Below are 24737 nucleotides of genomic sequence, written 5' to 3' on the forward strand. Positions count from 1 at the left end.
AATTGAGTTGGCTAGCTTAGTAAACAAAATACATATATGTCATATACAAATTTACTTTTCATCAACCTTCAACACTCTTCTTATTCCCAAACTGTATACTTTATCTATCTATGCTTTACTTAAGTTCTACTTGAGCTCCAGAGAACGGAATCTGGTGAAAGGGTTTAATAAATAGCATTATTTGCACCTGTTTCTATTTTCCATCAAAATAAAACACAACAGCCCTGAAGTATAAGGCATGTTGACTTAAAATTATAAGGCCTGGGGACTTTTTGAATGTGAGATACTCAGGTTATGATTTTGTTCCAATTTAATCACTCAGTTCTAATCCTACAGGAATGATGAGACAGTCTTAACATGATTTGTTAGTGCCTGAACTAAAGGAAAAATAAGGATGTTTTGTGGTTACAATGAACTGTTAATCAAACTCTTCTGGTTTCCTCTTGAGAAGACTTAAATTCCTTCATAGCCTTTCCACAAATTCATTGGGTATTAAATTAGTGTGTAATGCTTACATTTATTGAAAGGCGGCATTTTGACTTCACTACTAATCTTCTCCTGATTTTTTTTATTTCTTTGCATAAATGCCATCACAGATTGCAAGATCACCATACTGTGTGTGTGTGTGTACATGTGTGTGTGTGTCAAAAAATTCAAGATGGCAGCCATGACCAATGCATATAAAAAAGAGGTGGGGCTTTGACTGCATGGTTGTGACTGCCATGTTGACTTTTTTGAACCCATACTTATAGCACCATCCTGCTCCTAGTGCAAGTCAGTTTTTGTGCATGCTTTTTCCACAACTTGCACAAGAATGGCCACCAGATTTATAGATGTGCAAACATGGCAGCCACTGCAGTTTACATTCCTTGTATACAGTCAAATTCATGCAAGTTGCATCTGCTTATCCTGGGGACTGCCTATAAAAGTAATGATGCCCTCAAATTGAGTTCAGTCCCTGACAAGTACTTCCATGTAGTTTTCTTTGCAATATTACAGAAGCAGTGGGACATGGCTGTCTTCCAAGAATGTGTGTTGTCTTCTCAGTGATCCAACCTGTGTTTAAGAAGAAGCAAAACATTTATTGGCTTGTGAAATAAATGTTGAACTGATATTTATGGACTTGGAGTGGGATAGAGTGAATAATCTAACAAAGATAGAGGCTTTTCTGAACATGAAGGTGTGAATTTAATAAATCTGGTGTCCTTGTTCCTTTGCTACAAAGTGTGAAACACTGGGATTCTCTTTGCAGTGAAATATATAAGCTATACATGACTGGTCCTCCAATACTGCTCCCAGAGGTATGGAGAAGGTGATATTATTGGAGATATTATTGAAAAAATATAAAATTGGCCAGAAAGAGGAGACAGACATAGCTATTTTCTTCCAACTGCAACCCTGCTGTGCAATGACTGGGGAAGGCAGTCACGATAATGAGATGGGTCCCAAAGAGCTGCTTTTCTCCTTCAGGAAAGAATTGTCAGCTGTTAAATCATTCCTGTTTTAAGAAGTCTTCAACAGTTTCATAAGTGGCTTTTTCCACAAAAAACAGTAGGTTTGCTAACTAAGTTACAACAAAGACATAAAAACTCATCCAATAAAAAATAACACCAGTGAGATTAATGCTAACGTAACAGCAGTGTGGCTTGGGAACTGTCCTGTTGAGTATGTCATCACCTGCCAGAAGATTCTGGAGATAGAAGTCACCTTGCTTCTCTCAGTATGGAATTGGAGCAATGCTTAAGGTGCTCTTTTTCAGATCCAGCGATCCTCAGCAAGGGGATTCTCCTGAGGGAACTAATCCAGAAACACTCATATGGGAGAATATGTTCTCTCAAATCATCTGAACTATGGATTTTCCCCACAGTCCAGTAGAAGTGTTCTCCATTCATCTTGAGTTGACAGAAAACTACAGTATACCACTATGAAAATTGTTGTCCCCATTGCTGATCTCTCATGCCTCCATTTGCCTCTGTTCTCATTTCCCTGTCACTCCTCCATGATAATGGGTGACAAAGCTTAACACATTGAGGCTGACCTTGGATGGTGTTCACAGAAGGAGGGGACAGGCAGTGATGATTTGCATATGTCTTACTCCTGTGCTGGGGATGAGATGACAACAATGTCATTGGGGCAGAAAGAGAAGAGGTTGTTAGGATGTTTTTGTGCTATTCTTAGGTGTAAGAGGGGAGAGGCCTGTGTTGAATGTGTTTGGGAATACCTTATTTTTTGCAGGTCTTAGAATTTTGTTGACTCACAAGTCCTGAGGAGTGGACTGCCAGGTTTTGCACAAACCATCTCTCTCTTTCCATAAAGCTTCCCTAGTTTGATTAGGTATGTATTCCTGCTTTGATCCCTATGGTAAAAGCAAGAGAGATGGAGCAGCAACCTGTTGTTTCCCATTGATGGTCTGGGCTGGATGTCTTCAAAGGATAAGACATCTATAACCCTGGGCTGCCTTTGAAGGACAGTGGTGAGAGCCAGGTGGAATACTGATTAAAGTGATGGACTCGACTGGGGACATCCAGATTCAAGCTTGCCTTTAATCATGCTGCTCACTGGGGTGTTGATGGGAAAATAAATGAGGAAATACTTCCCTTCCTTAAGCTCCAGAAGAAAGGTAGGATATTAAGACAATAGATCAGTACATAACTAAAGTACTGAAGAGAATGGGGAAATTGTGTAGATAGCACAGTCAATGATGCTTGACCAAGGGCAAAAACAGATGCCTGGGGTCCACATGACACCTTTATTTTGCCTGCTCCAGTTCTTTGTGTGTATGTGTGTAAAGGTGTGTAAACTCAGCCATTTTGATTTGTGACTTACTGTAAGTGTGTTCATTGAAGTCAGCTCATTGTGATCCCACAGAAAAGCATGCTTAAGCTTGCACAGATCAGTGCAATGTGTGAAGCCATTTTTTGGCTCCCTTCTGTTGTGAAATTGTTCTTCTGGCATAGAATAGAATATGAGATATTTCTTTGTTGCTTTTTACTCTTTATTGATGCTTTATTAGCCTTGTTTTATTGGTGCTATTCTTTACATGAATCTTAGCTTGTATTATAAGTCATCTTGAAACGATATAATAAAGAATGTTAACCAATATTTATATTGGATGAACAGATGAAATATATTGCCTTTTCAATATTCCTTTTAAGATGGCAAGGCCTATTCATTTAACATGAAGAGTAATTATCTGTAATTGCTAAATGGGCAGTTGGGGAAGATAAAAACAAGACACCAGATTCCAAAATTGAAACTAATGTCTGGAATATGTTGAAGTTGAACAAATATTGAACATTCAGTTTCTGACCATATAAAGTGTGTTGAGTCTCATCAAGGCAGGCAAAAGAAAATATTTTTTAACCTCAATTCATTAGTGATTCATGGAAACACAGAAAACGAGATGAAGTTTCCTAATTAGGCCATTTCAAGAAGAGATTCATGGATAATAGGTTTCTTGGTGGAGAATATGAGGTATCATCAGAGCTCAGAAGAACTCCTTGGTGCATACAGTCAGCAAGGGAGGAGGAGTGACATCATACACAATGACATAATCATGCACATGATATTTCCAAGGCTTTTAATGGATGGCTATGCTCCATAGTGTTACCAGATGTGCTCAGAAGCATAGCTGAAACTTGAGATTAGTTCTTCTAATATCTTCACTAAGAAAACTTTAAACCAGGGCCCAATGGGTGTCTTAGTTAATTAAGCCCAGTTACTACACATGCCACTATCTTTCCCATTAAAAGAGCTTTTTCTGACATGCAAGACAGAATTAAACAGTCACATTGTGCCAACAGTTGGTTGACAGAAGGGCCTCGTCCTCATGCCATGATTTCCCTGCAGCAGCTGAGCCAGTTCATCACTGGATGTGGCAGATAAGCACTACTTGTGAATATAAGATAAGAGTTCTGGTATCTGCAAAGGCTGGTGGAGTTGGAGGGCAGAATTCTGAGGTTCTTGGGCATTAATTTTGTCTTGGTTGGAGATATGACATTGCTCAACAAAAAGATGGGCAAATGGCCAGTTACTGGGTGTTATGGAACCAACAAGCATGGAGAAAAAAGATTGGATCACATTTTGCTTGGGCTTAGCCCAGCAAACCAGATGAGGCATCCTGGGAGGTATCCTTGGCTTTATTTTGTTGTAACCTTTTTACATCTAATAATTCTATTGCTCTATTTATTTTGGGGGTTATTTTTTGTATTTTATGGCATTCCTATGTTATGACCTGTGGTTATAACAATAAATTTATTAACTTACATACTTAGTATCAGTGTGAGGAAAATGGACAAAGAAAACGTATTATTGAAAATTGACTTGGCCCATTCATTGGGAAGCCCTCTCTGAAGGCATTAGCAGCAGAGAAAGGGTTTAATGCCAGGCATTAAAAACTTGGCTTTGCCATCAAGCCTGGGGCCCTGATAGTGTGGGTGAGCCAGCTGTCTGGTTATATTGATTGTGCAGTGTTTGATTATTACTGGTTGCTTTTCTGTGCTGTTTTAAGTAATTTATGTTTTTAATCACTGGTTCTGTTTTACTATGTTCCTATTAGTTTTAACTGTTAGCCACCCAGAGACATGTATATGAGGTGGGCGGCCATATCTATTTACTAAATAAATAAAAATAAATAAATATTAATAAGGCCAGTCAGACAGGTGGCTCCCCAGAAGGTATGTTTGTCATATCCAGGTATTCAGCAAAGCACACTGATTCAATTAAGGTTCTGACTCCTTCTTTCATTCCCCAGAAGCCCGTTTCAAATTTCTTTAGAATTATGAGGTCAGGGTCTTTTAAACAATGCCCACCTCCAGATTCCTAAGGCTAAGTCAGTGACCTTTTGACAGCCCTTCATCACATTTAAGAGGGAAAGTACATTTAAAGCCAAGTCACATATTTAGTTCTCCTATTTTGTCTACATGCCCAAAAAAGTTTGCCTTTGCACCATGGGAAGTGAGGAAATTCTCCTTGTTAGTTTACTCCTGGTGGGGTGGGAAAGGTCCTTGTTCTTCACCATGCTGATGAGAAGAAATTGTGGATTTATTTATTTCAACCAAAGATCAAATTCAATGATGAGAAATGAAATGGCATGAATGGAAGAAGACAGAATGGGAAGTAAGTCTGAAAGGAAGGCTCCAAATAAAAAAGAAAACAAACCAGGTATGACAGCATGTTTTTTTCCAATCTGTTCATTCGTGTCCGATTCTTGGAGACTGCCTGGACAAGTCCCTGCAGTTTTCTTGACAAGGTTTTTCAGAAGTGGTTTGCCATTGCCTCCTTCCTAGGGCTGAGAGAAGGTGACTGGCCCAAGGTCACCCAGCTGGCTTCATGCCTGAGGCAGGACTAGAACCACAATCTCCTGGTTTCTAGCCCTGTGCCTTAACCACTACACCAAACTGGCTATAACGACAGCATTATGGTATATCTTTTACTATAGAAAACAGAAAATGCTTACTCTTTGCTGGCATCTACTGGTCATGGCAATGTTTGCAGTCCTGACCTGGTAGCCCTAATTTCCTGTCTAGCCATTCCATGCAGTTCTTCCTTATGCTTTCTGCTTCTCTGACTTCAGGACTGAATTACCCCTCAATTTCTACTCCAACTCCAGGCATTTTAGAAACATGACTGGAGTTCAGCCCTAGGCCCCTGATTACCCTGTTCCATCATGTCTTTCTTCACCTGTGTCAGGCTCTGAGAAGCCAAGAGATTAATAAAGATTCTGACTGATATAACACTCTCCAAGTTCAGGTGCTTACTTTAGCAAGCCAGATAAGGAAAAGACCTAAAGAGCTTTCAGCCTAGATTAGGACTGAGTGGAATGATGGAAGCACATACTGAGGAGAAGAGGTGGCGGTAGATACCAGGGTTCACAACAAGGCAAAAGTGAGTGTAAATAAACATACACTTGTTGACTTTGTTTGAATTAATTCCTTGGTGAAGCATTTTGCGTGGAAAAATAAATAAATAAATAAATAAATATTCAAAGAACTAAATCTCACCAGGCACTTATTTTACCTTCACGAATCAGTACAAGTGGGACTGATCTGAGGGAAAGAATAACATCAACGAGGAGGAGGAAGAAGGAAGAAGGAGGGGAGATGTTGACTGAACCAGAACAAGTGGTTTGAGAAATCACCGCCGAGCATCCCCACCTCTCTCTGTCAGCAAAGTCTCTTAAGTAATTCTTTGGCAGAAGCTACAAAATGATGGCAGATTCAAATTGTGTGCTTTGCACTTCCATAATTCTCTCAAATACCTGTCTTTCAAGCCTGTCTCCAGGCAGGAAGTATAAAGAAAAATAGCACCTCACAGGCCTCTTACTCTGCTGAAAGGTTGAGCTCAATAGCCCCTGGTTAGATCTAGGATCTTGTTTCATTTGCATGCACTCAAGAGATAAAAACATGCCTGATCTTTCTCACACTCCCTCCCTCACATACTCACCAACCTACATTTGCTCACATTTAAAAATAGAGAGGTTCCCTCCATGGCACGTTTGTCTGGAACAGCCTTCAAAGTGATTGGCAGCTGCTTCTGTTATATCAACGTTGTTTAAATGATCTTTCCCTCCTGATTCTTTCTACATACCTTGTACTCAGTTCTCTTATAGTTATCTAGCTAGTAGTTATCCACTTATTCTCTTCTAGTTATCCACCTACAGCAGGTAACAGCACCTAGATGACTTTGACTGATCTTGGGACCTAAGTAGCCTCAGCTACCATCAGTACTTGGATGGGCAACCAGCTGGCTAGACTAGAAAGCTGAAAAAACAGTTTGAAAATGCAGTGAGCAACCACTTCTGTAACACTGCCAAGAAAATGGCACGGGAGCAGTCACCAGCAGTTAAGCTCAACTGTTTTGGTTGAACAGCTGGGCATTGATGCACTTTTTCAGCTAAAAATGCTCAACAGTTTCTGGTAAGAACATGAAACTGTGTAAGAAACACGCACACACACACACACACACACCATACACTATTTGAGACTTGGCCATCATGATGGCATTGCCAATGTGTATGCAACTATTGTTCAGCAATGACAATGGCTGGAGCAGGAGGACAATGTCAGTGAGTGCCCCCCAAACTCCCCTGAGGTGCTGTCAGAAGTTTTATTCCATTTCCTCAAAGGGTCTTCTTATTCCAACACCATCCAAGAAACATCTCAAGGTGTGTAAAAACTGTTAGGCTTTGTCACCCATGATCTTAGAAAGAAGTCCAGGACTGGGAAAAAAGCAGGAGAGGGATGGACAATGGCAACATCAATTTTCATGATAGTATAGTTTTCTGCTAACTCAAAGATGAATGGAGAACATTATTATTCATCAGTCATGAAAAGACCCTTCATGGTCTGACGGAGAGCAGAGTCTTGTCCTACAACACTGTAACTTTATTTACTTCAAAATATGGTAAGCCAGTTTTCCTGAGTCTTTAGGATTAAACAGAAAGGGTTCCACCAACAATAATGCCTCCCTTCTTAGAAGAAGGGAGAGAAAAGGGGAAAAACCCAAATAACTACACCATGGATCACCAGAGGTCAATGGGGAAAGCACATTTCATGCTAGTAGAGTTTCCTCCTGCCTCAAGGATGAATGGAAAGCTGTGGGGACCTGGGATCTGGGCACTGGGCAAAAGGTGAGAGGAGGCAGAAAAGGCATCCATGAGGTGTTTAAAAGGGTCAAAATGGCAGCCATGGCTGCACACTTGAAGCCCTGCCCCATTTGCACGTGGCTCCCATCTTGACTTTTTTTGACTGCTCCCCCCACCCTCAGGTGCCCCTGGAAGGTAGCACCTCAGAAGCTGCTGTTCTAGGTGTAGTGGTTTCATCCCATGTCATCATGGAATGAAAAATTGCCTAGGAACCTCATACTTTAAGTTCCATATTGGAAGAAAGGGAGGCTTAAAATGTAATCAATAAAGACATGTTGAAATTATGTGCTCACGTTTTCCAGGAGATAAACCATGCAACCATAGGTATCTGGTACAGGACACAGTGGCATCATGGGCATGATTTATTTATTTTTTTGTCGCATGGCATAGCAGTTTGGTGTTCATGCTGCTTTTTCTTGCTGGGAAATCCTTGTGAGGTCCAGCAGCCAGATGTGTAGACTATTTAGCCGTGACAAGTCACGTTGCCCGGGGTGCACCACGAGGAGGCTAGTCTACATTGCACCGAGTTGGGCCGAGACGGAGGGACTGGCCCAAGGTCACCCAGCCGGCTTTCAGGCCTAAGGCAGGACTAGAACTCTCCTACCACGCCTGATTGGCTCTTGGGCTGAGAGGGAGTGACTGGCCCAAGGTCACCCAGCCAGCTTTCACACCTAAGGCTGGACTAGAATTGACAGACTCCTGGTTTCTAGCCCAGCACCTTCACCACTAGACCAAACTGGCTCTCACATGAGCATGATGGGCATGATGACATCATCACACCAACGACACCTTGCATTATTGGTGTGATGATTTCTTGACAACACACATGATGCCACATGGCTCCTCCCAGATCCTGATGAATCCAACCACAAATTCACAGTCTTGGGAAGAAGGAAGGAAAGAGGAAGGAAAAAGGAGAAGAAGGGTAAGGAATGTCAGTTTCTCTAGTTTCTTTAACGAAAAAGACACTGAAAAAGGACACTGAATAAGAAGGGGGATAAGGTGCTCAAGCAGTTCCGGTGGCTCTGAAAAAGGGATGGTTTGAAGATTGGTGTTAGGAAAATGATTTGCCCATCATGAATATTTGGAGAATGCTTGTGTTAGAAAACTGGGAAGAACAGGGAAGATGAAACTGACAGGGAAGGAATGTAAATGACACAGAGCGAGGAAGAGCATTTTATAGCAAATGGAAGATTCTGCCTGCATTCCTTAAACCCACCTCCCTGCAAGTGAACCCAATAAAACATGCTCATTAAACTCAACAGGACTTGTGCTATCAAGGGGGAGGGGGAAAAAAGAAGAAGAAGAAGAAAAGAGAAAAGCAAAAGACATGAGCAGAATAAATCAAGCACACAGCAAAGCAGTGAGCAGCTGAGTGCAGAAATTGGAGACATTATAATACTGAACAAGCTTGGGTCAGCAGCTCCTGCTTTTAAATAGAAGGGTAAAGTACGGCTACTGGAGATTCCCATATCAAAAAGGGGAACAGCTCAAAAAAACAGCTCATCAATGGCCTGAATATGGCCAAGATCTGAGTGACAGTACAAAGGTTCCCCTCCCGCCCCACAAAGCTTTCCAAGCACATTGTATAAATATTAATTTGTTAACCCACAGTCTATTCTCAGTAGCGACCTGGTTCAGCTACATGATTTATTTCATACCCTGGTTAAAGGAGAGTAGGGCAGCGTTACAAAGGCAAGCTCAGAAGGATGAGGCCGTGCCCATTTGCTTAATTGATAAATTATGGATTTGAAGCATCAGGGCATCATTAAGCATTAAGCAGCTTCTTCGTGTGTGCTGCGCTAACTCCAGATCTAATGCACAGATATAATTGCTTGGGGAAGCCTGCGGAGACTGCGGAGACGGTGGCTCAGTCAAACGTTGCAATGTTAATGATCCTTGTTACCATCTGGGATAGTTTCCCATCAGTATTACCATGCATTTATTTCCTAGCACAGTAAATGGTTTCTTAAGCAGAGGATACCGTTGGGAATGGACCGAAGTCAACCACCAGAAGACTGGAATTCCGGTGCCATTAAATGGCAGAAGTCTTTCTGTAGCAGCTGTTGGTCTCTGCAGAGCAGACACTACCGGGGTCCTGAACATTTATGTAAGTCTTTGGGTCCTTCCCTGCTGCAGTGCTCTCTACCTATCCTTGAGCCGGCAGAAGATTATACTGGCCTAGAGCTTGCTGCCCCATTGCCAATCAGGGACAAGGCCCAACAGGTTTTGTACACCTTTATCTGCCCTTGGAGGTACAAGAACAAGGAGGAAAATTCTACAATACTCTCAGCTAAGGATGACTTAAGCCAGTCTCACTCAGGGGCTGGGGAGCAGATATGGCAATGTCATGGGGATATAGAAGAAAAAAGAGGTGGCTAGACATATGTATCCTGGGCATTGTTGGTACAAATGGAGAGGTGCCTTGTTCTGTGATCAGTCCCTCTCTTATTTTATGAATGAAGTTGGTGATGTGCCATCAACTCATTGTCAATGCTTAGTGAGTGACCTGATAGATAGATTTTCTCCATGACAATCTGTCCCTAACCTGGCCTTTCAGGTCTTTCAGTGGTGCCCCCATTGCTACTCTGAGTCCATCCATCTTGCTGTTGATCCTCCTCCTCTTCTCTTTGCTTCCATCTTTCCCAACATTAGAGCCTTCTCCAGAGAGCTAGATAATTGCATAATGTGGCCAAAGTAGGATAATATGAGCCTGGTCATTTGTGCTTAGAGTGAGAACTCCACTTCTACTTATTATCGAACATGTGCAGTTAGGCACCTGGGATCTTTGTGCTCCTTCCAAATGGTTCTGCACAACCATAGTGAATCTGGTTTTCCATTAGAAGAACTAGAGCTCAGCAGGATTTGAACTAATTATCCACTGGTAGGAAGTCATGCATCATTTTGACTCTCATTTCCTGGGATCAGCTCTGATTCCCTACCCCCTGCTCTATTTCCAGGAGATTTCACCCAGCATAGCATTTTTCCCAGATGCTATGCTTTGGGGCCACATTAAAGTGCTGTCCACCTATCCTTGAGTTGGCAGAAAACTACACCAGAATAAATCCATTGTTGCAACTGCCGGTCCCCATCCTGCTGTGATGGAATGTCTAACAGACCCTGGGAACACACAAAGACAGAACAAAACTATTACTGAATGGAATTGGGCTCCTACAGAAAGGTTCCTTAGTGCAGGGGAGGGGAACATGTGAGAAAGAGTTTCAGACCAACAATGTCTGAATTACGCTAGCTATACGTTGATCTGGAGAATGGCTTTGACAGGCTTTCAAGATTCTTCTATTACATTATTCTTCTAGCAATAAATATCTTTCCAGAAATCCAAGTAGTTCTTGTTTCCTGAGTTTGACGGTGTCACAGGAACTGACAGCTGCATTGATTGATCGCCACCAAATGGTGGAGTCCTGATTTTGCAAGTTCAGGGCATTGCTAAGCAAAGCGGTTGGTTAAACCATCTGGCTTTGCTGTCCTCCTTTTTCTGAACATCACCCTCTGATGAGAAACAATGAACCAGTCAGGACAATGGTAGGGAGATGGATCAAGGATTGGATTTGGGAAGTGGTCAGTTTGGAGAGATGGCTGGCTATCCTCTACTGCTTTGCCTTTGGGTTAAAACAAGAGATCACCCCTGTCAAAGAAGGGGTGGTTATAAAGCAAAATCAGAGAGGGGTTTTCTCCATACTCAGGAGTTCTTGGGTCAGTCTGAGCATCTTCATCATAAAGGGGAGAGGTGGCTCTCTCAGAAGCTGGCAACACCTGGTTTTAGTGCTTTTTCAAAACTGTGGCAACAGGCTGTGGAAGGCTACAGCGTAAGATTAGGTTTACATCTGTCCTGCTCAGGGTATCTGCATGGGTGGGGTGGTCAAAAAGTCAAGGTGATGGCTGTGATTGCATAGTTGACACACATAAAAGGGGGCATGGCTTTGATTGCACAATCATGGCCACCATCTTGACAGAGGAGGTCCTTTCCCATTACTTTTATTAAATTTCATTGATCCAGGCATAATACTGGATGGAACAAAAAGTTACAACGTGACTTTATTGAACAATGTATGATCATCTAATAAAAAATATGGAGTCCTTCCCCAACAGATAGGATAGGAGATTTCTGCACAAATAACACAGTTTGAAAAATTATTCAAGCAGGGTTTTCTTTTCAAACTGCCTTTGAACAAATCAACTTCTTTATTAGTTGGTAGGTGTGGACTGTTCTACATTTTATTTGTGACTTCACCTTTTTAGTCCTCTCATTTTCCAGGTCATATCAGTTACTATTAATCAAAAATCAAGTTTTTATTATATTAGAAATCCCAATTTATCAATGAGGTCCATATTTATGGGAAAGCAATACATTTTTCCTGTTCCCCTCCATTTCAAAATCATTCAACTGATCCATCTCTACTGAAGTATTTTTCACCACTCAGAATCTCAGTGGACTATGTTTTATATGGCTTTAGTTAAATCCAGGAAACCTGTGAATTTGTCTGTCATTTACTGGCGGGATATTGTTTGTTAAGGTATGGAGGCTCAATGGGACAAAAATCAGACTGAATTTGTAGCTGTGAGCCTGATGCATCACTTTGTTACTTCGAATGAACAAAGGTGCTTATTAATTTATTGCAGGTCATTCCAGTCAAATGATTCATGCGGGTTTCATAGTTGTTAATCCTTGACATGCATTTAGGATAAGATGGGGGTATAACATCATCAATACTTGAATTGTTTGTATAAACCAGTGTGGTACAGAAATGAAGACGCTGAACTAGGAGCAGGGACAGTAAACTTATGAAATTCACGTTGGGTAGTCATTCTCTCTCAGCTCAATTTAACTTCTGGGAAAAATGGGAAGAGGAAAAAGTATATATACATTGAGCTGCTGGGTCATCATTTCAGAGATATTTCCTTTTGAGATCCCTGAATGCCTTCAACAGTGGCAGAGCTTCTAATGTACTACCTTCACTGGGGAAGTTCTTAAAAATTCTGGGAGACATTCAGAGATGTATCTGCTTTGAATGTAGCCAATGGTGAACTGTATAACACAGTCAAACATCAGGAGCTAATCACAGGAAATGTGTTATGACATTTTATATTATGTCATAAAATGTTTTATAAAATTTCCCAAATTTCTATTCCACAGGAGTCCTGGATTTTGGATGCATTCTGTAAGTTATTCCATTTGAGGTAACTTGGTTCAAAAATTGTTGCTCTATGATACACCATTTGACCCAGTTAAAGGTTACAAAGTATCAAACAGACAAAAGAGTTTTAGTAGTATATAGGTAACTGGCATGCATGTCATAAGCCTACATACACAACTTCTTCTTCCATCTGCTACTTTCTAGCTTTTACCTATGATTCACTTCAAATTCTCTTGCTGCGGGTTGAAGTATTCATGAGACTCCATGATTTATATTTTAAACCCTAAACTGCAAGCACATGGTGCTTGATTAAGACTGAGACTACAAGCACAAGGAGCTTGCATAGTTCTTTTTCCCCTGTAGTGGCTTAAGCCCCCCACTCCCCTAAAAAACCTCCCAAACAATAGATTAGTGTTTCTTAGCCTTGGCCCTTAAATATGTGTGGACTTCAACTCCTAGAATTCCCCAGCCAGCATGCTGGCAATAGGAATTTTCTTTCATGGCTAATAGCCAGTAGGGTTTAGTCTGGGTTTTGCTGGGTGTGTCATAGGGAAGAAAAGGCTTAAACAGCCCCTCCCCAAAATCATAAGCCTGATTGTGCCCCCATATATCTGCATAGCAAACTAGAGAGCAACTTCCAAAGGCAGTTGGCTGAGTCTCGCTTGGAAACTGAACACCAGATTTGGCAGAACGTGGTCAGCACATTCATTTTATTTGTTTGTTTGTTTGTTTTGTCCCTACCCATCTCCTCCCATCAGGGGACTCTGGGTGGTTTACAATAAAATGATCGATTAAAACAACAACCATACAGTATAAATACAATATACAAATATATAAATATAAAATTACTCTTAATAAATAAATATAAAAATAAGGGGAAAAAAGTAAAAAAGTCCAAGTGGCAGAGAATCTGATGCAGCCCATATGTGGGAGGAGTGGTCTAAGATACCAGCCAACCCCATGTAGAACATCCATATAATCAGACTTCTGTTCATTCTCAGAACAACATGCAAAATTAATAAAATGTGAGCATTTGTATAAGGAAAAGGTGAACATAAGATAACAGTGTAGTTTTCTTAATAGCTGGTCTGTTGTGAGCAAAGCATGCCTTGATGCAGCTGATAAATTTTTTGTTAATAAAATTTCCTGTTACAAATTCTGACCGTCTGGCTTGATGAGTATCACAGCTGGGTCCTATCTAAGGAACAATTAACAGGGCAACATTTATCCACAGGAGTGTGAAACGGACCTAAGGATGAGTAAAGGCCATCTGATAAAGATGAATATAGCTCATTATTATACCATTCTTTTAAGCAATGAGAATCATTTGAGTACATTTCTGCATCAGATCAGAAGGATCTGCAAAAGGATTGAGGGTGAAGGATGAAGAGACTGAGGAAGAAGAAGGTGTTTGTATTATGATTCTGTGTGTCTGGAAATTATTCAGGAGGTGTGTGAGAAAAAACACAACATCTCTGCTAGTCATTAAAACAGCACGAGATTTCCAGTTTCCTTACAAGCTTGGAAAAAAGATATGGCTGCTTTAAGAGCCACATTAACTTTGATAACTCCTGAAAGCAGCCACATATTTTTTTCAGCCTCAGGTTAAATAGCAGAGAGGTGTTGTGGTTGCATGCAGTCCTGAGCACTTCTGAATAATTTGTGAAGGATGGGCAACTCTAATTTGCACAAATACACTTTGTGTGGCATGCATGTAATCCAGGACATCATGCCACCATTAGTCAGAGTGACTGAAAGTTACAAACCTCTTCATTCCTATAGGCATAATGTCTGAGAAATAACTACATATTTACTATCAATTTTATGAACTGTTGGGACAAATTTTTTGTATTAATTTGTCCCAACAGTTCATAAAATTGATAGTAAATATGTACAAATATTTACTATTCTACAAATAGTATTTCAAAACGGTCAACCCTCCTGTGGAGAAGCTTTTTATTACTGTAAGTATAATACAGCTCAGACTATTCTTCTAATACTGATTCACTAAGCTACATTCCATTATGTTTGACATGGCAATGGGAGGGAGGGAGGAAGGAAGACAGAGACAGAGAGATTAGAGGGAGAGGGAGAGAGAGAGAGAGAGCGAGAAAGAAATAGAGAGAGAGAGAGGCAGACAAATGGACAGATTTTAGAGAGAGAGAGAGAAATAGTAGAGATAGATATATAGACAGACAGATGAGAGAGACAGATTGTATGTATGTATGTATGTGTGTATATATATATATATATATAGAAAGAGAGAGGGAGAGAGAGAGAGAAAAATAGGTAGAGATAGAGAGATAGACAGACAGATGAGAGAGAGAGAGAGAGAGAGAGAGAGAGAGAGAGAGAGAGAGAGGTGATAGATTCCCATACAATACAATGCTGTGACAGCAGCATCAGGAAATCTTTCCTCATAACATCCTCCAACACAATCACGAGCCAGAATGTTATCAAACCTGTTTCAGTTATATTTTATTTAAGAAACTGCAAATTTACTTTACATAATACTAGTCTTCAGACCTTGCATGCCAGTAACCTATCTTTAGCCCAAATATAAATAGTGAGGGAAGAATTGAAGGAGACGGGAAGATCAGTTCGTGGCTACACACTATACACAATATTGAGAAAAAACCCACAGACTATCTGTCTACTCATCTGTCCACCCACTTTTCAAGATTGCTCATGCTTAATTTGGATTCAGGCTATTGATATTCCTTCTGGACACCCTAAAAATAATTTTAGAAATCCATGGATCTTTTTCTCCCCAGTCTACAAAGTTTCTAACATAATCATTCTTTCCAAAGAAAGAAAAGTTTCAGGACAAATATTGGCCCTGTGATGCTATTTCATATACCTGAGAATGTCTTTATTGCCAAGAATAAAGTCACAGTGAGAGTTTCAGCTGTCATATCTCAAGCTTGCACTCACAACTCCAGAAAAATTACATTTCTGGTTGTCCATCAGATCAGAGAGCCTTTTGATATATGTGCCAATTGCTGATAAAAACCCTCAGCTATTCTAGATAGTTTTCGTGGGTCCTGCTCAGCACTCTGAAAGTCCTTCCAGTACATTATTGTGGAATGTATTGCTTCAGCCCCGGCACTATTTAAAAGATAAAACAAAACTGGAGCTGGGTATTCAGACCATGTTAAAGGAAGAACACTTTTTTAAATTTAACTGAATTTGAAATGATAGATCCAAAACCAAACACTAGATCCAAAATCAAACAGGAAGTTAGGAAAAAAGTGGTGGACTTTGAATTGGGTGTTCCTTTACACCAGCTTGCTTCAGGGGAGAACATGTGGTTGGTCTTGTCTTGGCTCTCAAGCTAAGCAAGGTTAGACTGATCTGTGTTTGGATATAAGATCACTAGAAAACCCCTAATCTAAATGTTAGACTGGAAAGTTGAAAATATATCCCCAAAGCAGAAAATGGCAAACCACTTTTTAACTTTTGTCAAGAAAGTTACATGAATGTATCCATGAAATCACCATGGGTCAACTTCAAGGAGAGTTTACTTGTATCTATTGTCAACTTATTACATGGCATTCTGAAAACAGGGTAATTTTCACTTCTATTTTTCTTCTGATAGTTCCAATTGGCAAAAAGTAATAAGGAAGGGGTAACTGCAGGAGGATTTGTAGACAAAAAGTCTTGTTTTTAACACAAAGCTGATGTACATGAACATTCTGCACTGTTTTGATCTGAATCTGTTTTTGTCAGAGATACAGCTGCAGAAACACCATCTCTTTGGACCTTTTATCCTATGGACCATGAAGAGCATTAAGAGTAGAGATAGCAAGTGAGGCAGTCCCTATTACTTTTTATGGTCTATACACTGATCTTCCTTGACTGGAACTGATGCTCACTTCCAGCAGGAAGAATTGAGAACTTTTAAGCTTGTTTTCCATTTCTGTGTCATGAGGATAGAAAGCTCAGAGATGAAGGCTTTCTCTCAAACCACAGAACTTCCTTTTCAAATGTTGTTTATCCTTTTGGATCCTAGGTATCCATATCTGGATATTCTTAAAGAGTTTGGTTATCTCAAGCTTTTCCCATACAGTTTTAGGTATGGAAGACATCACTTGATATTGTAATTATTAGCATGCACGTTCATGGGTCTGTCCAAGGTGGCCTGTTTTGAGAAGGACACGTGTACAGTTGTTTATTAGGTGTACAAGGCTGAAACAAATGTTGTGCCCTTGTTCTGTTTTCTTTTCCTTCCCACCTCAAATGTACCTTATAATTTGAATGGCCCTGAAAAAAATGGCTTATGTTATTTCCAGTGTACAGCACATTTAAGCACTAGTGTATAAATGAATGCATGAATTATCATATCTTTCTCTGAGAAAAACTTTCTGTTCTGGTGATACCATTATCCTGCTATTAAACACTAGGGTATTGCTGCTTTTAAAATTCTATTCCTTCCTTAACAAATGAAGTGCTTGTGATTCGAAGTCCCTTTTTGGAATCAGACTATGAGTGTGTTATAGTCACTATTCATCAGGTGCTAGAAAATCACTAGTGAGGTGTGAAAATGATTCCTCTCTTCTTCTTCCACATGCACAAGCATTCTCTTGTGAATCATATGGCTACTGCTCAGAGGTTTGCAGGATTACATCTGGATTTTTAGTGGAGATGGGTTCTCCTTAATATATTGATTGATGTTGATTCTGGCCTTAGTTATACTGGCAAGAGACCTACTGAAATCAATGGGACTCAAGTATGGTGAATGTAGATTAAGAAGTTCCACTGATTACAACAGGTCTATGATCAAGTCCATTGATTTTCAGTGGGGTTGAGCATGTGGATGATGCTCTATGCCTATAATCAGAATAGAGGCATAGCTTAATAAAACCCTTTGCTGGTGTTCATCCTTCATATCAGCCTCTACAGCAGGCTCCCTGGGATATTTTTGAGGATCCATGGCCAAATTTAATTAATGTGATCTTGGCTGTTTCATACATGCCCTTAAATCCCCCAGATTTTTGCCTGAATTGGAAAGGAAACAAGAGAGAAGAGGCTGTAAAGGATCCTGGGAAAATAACTTTATGTGTAAAAATTCAGGTTTTTTTCCTACCTAGCCAAGAACTTCAGAGATCTTGAAGTAGAAATTAATGGCAACCTAAATTAAGTTGTTCTCTACCTCTCCACCAAGGCAGAATCTATTTCAATCATGGTGATGGTGAATAATAATAATATTACATGGAAAAGTTTGTTTGCCCTAATTTTGTCCCATCATAAAAAAATAGATATCTTATTTTTAAATGGACATGTGAGTTCATACATTACATCAAGTGGATTTTTTCATAATCTATCAACACTGAGATAGTGCCTACACATAAACGCATGTTACCATTCTATCAGTTTAACAGTAGTGGTTTCCTTCAAAGAATTCTGGAAGCTACAGTTAGATAAAAGAGCTGAGAGATCTCTCTGATCACTTCTTAGCTCACCTTTCAGAATTACATTTTCTAGCATCCTCTAGAGATATACACCATCTACAAAATCAGTTTTTAAGTCCGTCATGCAGAACTGACCACTGCTCAAATATATGCAACTCATACAGTTTAAAATCCTAGATGGAAAATGTGTTGGGTACTACACCTTCAGATGGCGACACTGTTGTTGCTATGCTTTGATATTGGCCTCTGTGATGTCATAAATATGCAACATCATCTTTTATATAGATAGTGTTGTTCAGAGAAAATGGATATTTTTTTTCTCTCTGTTTTAAAGAACCTCTTCTAGTAGTTAGATCCAGAGCTAATGAGAGAATTTAGCCAGCGGAATGGAGTTTCTTCAGTCTGTAAGTGTGTGTGTGTTTAAATTAATATAGAGGTTTTAACACTGCATAAGGTTGCAGAAGCTACTTGCTTGCTGTTCTATGAAATCTATTCACTGTCACCTACATACATAATGTTGGAACACCATTTTAATTATGGGAGAAGAGATTTTGGAGCCCAGAAACAAGGCTTAAAAGGTCTTTGCTTAGATAAAATTGTGCAGAATGTATTTACTAGAACAATTTTGCAATTACTTACAATGAAAATAAATCACTATCAACATTGTCAAAACAAGCAAAAATTGTTTATGATAGGAAAGTAAGAAAAAAAGAACAAGAACGGCATCTATATCTCTGGTACAAGTTTGAATATAGAAAAGTAAATTCAGCTTCAAGTTAAGTTTGTCTCCTAGTAAGGTGATGGACATTCAGCCTGTGCATATTTCAGAACTGATTTGGGAGAGGTACTTTAAGAGTCACATTAAGCTTGGACTCATTAAAGCAGCAGCATCTGTTTTTTCAGGCTCATTTGCAAGCCTAAGTAAGTCAGGCTGCTTGAATGAATAACTAGAATGCTACTCATGCAAGGTCCAAACCACTTGCTGTATTCTGAATCAGTGGAGATGTTCATGCATGTCAATTGGCAACAGTTTCAGAATGGGTTTGCCATTGCTTTCTAGGATGATGATGATGATGATGATGATTGTCATTGCTTTCTAGGATGGTGGATGATGATGATGATGATGATGATGATGATGATGATGATGATGATGTTTGCCACTGCCTTATAGGATGATGATTATTGATGATGATGATGCTTGCCATTGCTTTCTAGGGGGATGAAGAAGAAGAAGATGATGATGATTGCCATTGGCTTCTAGGGGGATGATGATGATGATGATTGCCATTGCCTTCTATGATGATGATAATTGATGATGTTGTTGTTGATGATTGCCATTGCCTCCTATGATGATGATAATTGATGATGATGATGATGATTGCTATTGCCTTCTATGATGATGATAATTGATGATGATGATGATGATGATGATTGCCATTGCCTTCTATGATGATGATAATTGATGATGATAATTGATGATGATAATTGATGATGATGATGATTGCCATTGCCTTCTAGGATGATGGTGATGATGATGATTTCCCAGTCATCCTACAGCCCCAGAATTCTCTGAAGTTCTCCTGTCTGAACACTAATGAGGTCCTATTGTCCAAGGAGATGGTAGCACCTGCTCAGTTTTTGTGTAGACTTGGTATTAAGCAGGATTGGGCCTGGCTAGTACTTGGATAGGAGACCACCAGGGAATCCTAGTTTAGATCGAGAGTTAAAAAGAAAACATCCTAGAAGAAGGCAGGAAACTTTTCTGTGAACTCACTAACCTGACAAGATTTATCTTTATTTTTCAGTACTTAGAGGCCTTTGATTACTAGGCTGGAGGTACAGTTGCTTCTGAGAAAATTCATGTGGCCTGATAAAGCTTGATGCTTTGGTACTCTGAGTTGATTCTTTTCTTTTACTGCTTAGTTAAGACCATAGAAGAAAGACTGAAAATGGCTGCTATCTCAGTTTTTTAATGGATGGACTTGAACAAAGCAGTTCCAAGCAACATGATATTGCAGCATTCTTACTTCTAAGATAACCTCAATAGCTTACTTCATCCTTCCTCTGCCTGATGTCCTCCAGATGCATTGGGAAAGACATACAGTACCGTTCTAGCTTTGGACTTTGCAGTCTCTCTGTAACCTGAGATGTTTAGATTAGATGGCAACACGCAGGACTCTAGAATGTTCAGCAACCTTCCATTCCTGATATATCCCAGGACTATAATATGGCAATACACACTCAATTCATTTTTTTCCACAAAAAGTAGCTGGTGGCACTAGGGCTACTAGATTTGGTTACAAAACTCCAGTTGCCCGCCAGATGGCAGCAAAGAGAAACAGATAACTTCAACTATATTCTTTTATACAGTGGTCATCCCAGATCTGTGCAGCCCACACTCTTACAGATCATTGGTAAATTAGATAGATTGTCGCTTCTTTTTTGGTTCGGCTTCATAAAAATGAACTGAAGACTCCTATAGTCCATTTTAAAAAAGGTTTCTCAGGTTTTCATTCAATTAAAACTCATTTTATCATGGATGGCAGAGAATTTAACACTAGTTTAGCATCACCTTTTTGCTACCAAGTCACCACCCTCATCAGTTTCTAGTAGAATCTATGTCCATCCACACAACCCTCAACTTTATTCCCCAAATCAGTGTTTCTCAACCTTGGCAACTTTAAGATGTGTGGACTTCAACTCCCAGAATTCCCCAGCCTTGCCAAGGTAGAGAAACTCTGCCCCAAACCCTCTAAAACAAATTTGTATTGACATGTCTGTCATTTCCAGTGCCAACCTCACAATGATAAAGACCATGAAGTGAGCAATGTTCCCTACAGCTGACCAGGACAGGGCCAGCATCCTTTCCTTTTTGAGGGAAGGAGGGAGGGAGGGGGGGGGAAGGAAGGAAGGAAGGAAGGATCCATTTGCTTGTGCACACAGACACACTGAAATCCAGCACAAGGACACCATAGTGTTAGACAATAGAGATTGTACTCTCTACCATTTTTTAAAGAACTTTATTAATTTTCAGACTATAACTAAAATACAAAATATAGAATATAGAACAGACAGAACACAGAACTAAAGAAAAAAGAAAAACGATAAAACTGCAGAAGTAAGAACAGAGCAGGGAACAACGGGCTGGTTTAAGATTGGGAAAGGAGTACGGCAGGGCTATATACTCTCACCCTACCTATTCAACTTGTACGCAGAACACATCATGCGACATGCTGGGCTTGAGGAATCCAAGGCTGGGGTTAAAATCGCTGGAAGAAAGATTAACAATCTCAGATATGCAGATGATACCACTCTGATGGCTGAAAGCAAAGAGGAACTGAGGAGTCTTATGATGAAGGTAAAAGAAGAAAGTGCAAAAGCTGGCTTGCAGCTAAACCTCAAAAAAAACCAAGATTATGGTAACCAGCTTGATTGATAACTGGCAAATAGAGGGAGAAAATGTAGAGGCAGTGAAAGACTTTGTATTTCTAGGTGCAAAGACTACTGGAGATGCTGACTGCAGTCAGGAAATCAGAAGATGCTTAATCCTTGGGAGAAGAGCAATGACAAATCTCGATAAAATAGTTAAGAGCAGAGACATCACACTGACAACAAAGGCCCGCATAGTTAAAGCAATGGTGTTCCCCGTAGTAACATATGGCTGCAAGAGCTGGACCATAAGGAAGGCTGAGAGAAGGAAGATCGATGCTTTTGAACTGTGGTGTTGGAGGAGAATTCTGAGAGTGCCTTGGACTGCAAGAAGATCAAACCAGTCCATCCTCCAGGAAATAAAGCCAGACTGCTCACTTGAGGGACTGATATTAAAGGCAAAACTGAAATACTTTGGCCACATAATGAGAAGACAGGACACCCTGGAGAAGGTGCTGATGCTAGGGAGAGTGGAAGGCAAAAGGAAGAGGGGCCGACCAAGGGCAAGATGGATGGATGATATTCTAGAGGTGACGGACTCGTCCCTGGGGGGGCTGGGGTGTTGACGACCAACAGGAAGCTCTGGCGTGGGCTGGTCCATGAAGTCACGAAGAGTCGGAAGTGACTGAACGAATAAACAACATAAAACTGCAGAACAGAGAGAGAGCAGAAACAGAAAGTGACTTCCAGTGTTCTCCAATACAGATATGAATACATTTACAAATATACAGTAATCTCTTACCATTAGTTAAACCTTAGTATCATTATTTCTATCAAATCACACCGTTTAATCATTAAAACCCCAAATCATTTTTTTTTCTTCTGACACAAGGAAGTAGTCTAAAAGTGGTTGCCATGTAGAAACAAATCCAGAAACAGTATTTTCTCTTATCAGCGCTGTTAACTTGACCATGTGGGCCAGCATCATCAGTTTGACAATCCAGTCTTCCGCTGTAGGTATTTGTGGATCTTTCCATCTCTGTGCATATAAAAGTCTTGCTGCTGTAATCATATATAAAAGCAAAGTCCCATGTTGTTTCTCAAGCTGCTTCTCCATCAGGCCCAAGAGAAACAGTTCTGTTTTTGTTTTTTTTTGTAAGTCCACTTTAAGGATCTTTTGAATATTCGCACATATTTGGTCCCAAAAGTTTTTGGCCTTTTCACAAGTCCACCAAAGATGATAAAAAGTTCCTTCACCAAGAGAACATTTCCAACAAACATTCGTTACTCCATTATACATTTCTGACAACTTGTCAGGAGTTTAATACCTATGATACTGTCCTGATTACCAGGAAACACACTGAGACAATGACTTGGTCTCTAATATTTATTAGTAGTACTTAACAAGAATCCTAACAAACTGAGGAAGCGTGGGAAAACCCAGCCATATAAACCCCAAAGGTTAAGGCGGTCCCGATCTGTGTCTCTTTGAATGGCTGAACAGTTCCTCAGTGCTACACATGCGCTTGACAGTCTGGGTGGGAGCCCCCTGCTCGCCATCCTTACTCATGACAGATACATTGTTTTATAAAAATTCTCTTTGAAGTTATAATTCAAAGCAAATTTCATACCTGTGTTCCACATGTTCTCCCATTGCTCCAACGTAATATTGTATCCAAAATTCTTAGCCCATTTGATCGTATAGTCTTTAACTTGTTCATCTTCTAAATTCATCTGTAACATTTTATAGGTAAAGGTAAAGGTAAAGGTTTCCCTTGGCATTAAGTCCAGTCATGTCCGACTCTAGGGGGCGGTGCTCATCTCTGTTTCAAAGCCGAAGAGCCGGCGTTTGTCCATAGACACTTCCGTGGCCATGTGGCCGGCATGACTACACGGAATGCCGTTACCTGCCTGCCGAAGCGGTGCCTATTAATCTACTCATATTTGCATGTGTTCGAACTGCTAGGTTGGCAGGAGCTGGGACTAGCAACGGGAGCTCACCCCATCATGCGGATTCGAACCGCCGAACTTCTGATCGGCAAGCTCAGCAGCTCAGAGGTTTAACCCGCAGCGCCACCGCATCCCTTATTTTATACATCTTTGTAATAACACGTTCATCATTTATACAGAGTTCCATTTCAAATTGAGTTGTTTCAGTAACAAATCTGAAATTCTTTTAATCCACTTTAAAACGTTCTAACAATTGTAGGTATGTAAACCAAGGGCATGTAAAACCTTCCAACTCTAACAGTTCCCTTGTTTTAACCTTCGGTTCACCCTGTAAAAAATTTAACAAAACTTTATAATTTAACTTGTTCCCTCCACATTTTCTCTTCTAACAAATGCTTCATGAAGTGACAACCACAATGGTACATTAGGAGACAGTCTTGCTTCATATTTGTTCAAAATCCTCATTATGGCACGCCTAACAAAATGGTTTTTAAAATCCTTATTAAGTTTAATTTTATCATACCACAAATAGGTGTGCCACCCAAATCTCAATTCATGTCCTTCAAGTTGCAGTAACTTCCTGTTCTTCAAAGTTATCCATTCCTTCATCCAAATCATCAAAATAAAATTTTAAATTAGGTAAACCCAAACCTCCTCATTCTTTGGCATCTTGTAACAATTTATATTTAATTCTTGGCTTCTTGCCTTGCCAAATGAACTTAGAGATATCCTTCTGCCATTGTTTGAATGGTAAATCTGTCAACAAAATTGGTATAGCCTGAAAAAGAAACATCCTGGGCAAAACATTCATCTTAATCACAGATATTCTCCTGGTAAGAGACAATTGTAATTTTTCCCATCTTAACAGATCTTTTTTTCACATCATTCCAAATTTTAACATAATTATTCAGAAACAACATACTATTCCTGGTTGATAACATCACCCCCAAATATCTAACCTTTTTTTCAATCTTAAAACCAGTCTTACCCATCAACAGTTCTTGATTGGACGATGTCATATTTTTGGTCAGCATCTTTGTTTTTTTGTTTATTTACTTTAAGTCCTGCCAATGACCCAAATTCTCTCAATTTCTTCATCAGATGCTCCACAGTTTCCAGAGGGTCTGGTAGTATGAAAACTAAATCATCAGTGAAAGTCCTCAGTTTAAAGACCTCTTTTTAAATCTTTAATCCCTTTATTGTTTG

This window comes from Candoia aspera, chromosome 7, assembly GCF_035149785.1.
Source record: "Candoia aspera isolate rCanAsp1 chromosome 7, rCanAsp1.hap2, whole genome shotgun sequence".
Lineage (NCBI taxonomy): Eukaryota > Metazoa > Chordata > Lepidosauria > Squamata > Boidae > Candoia > Candoia aspera.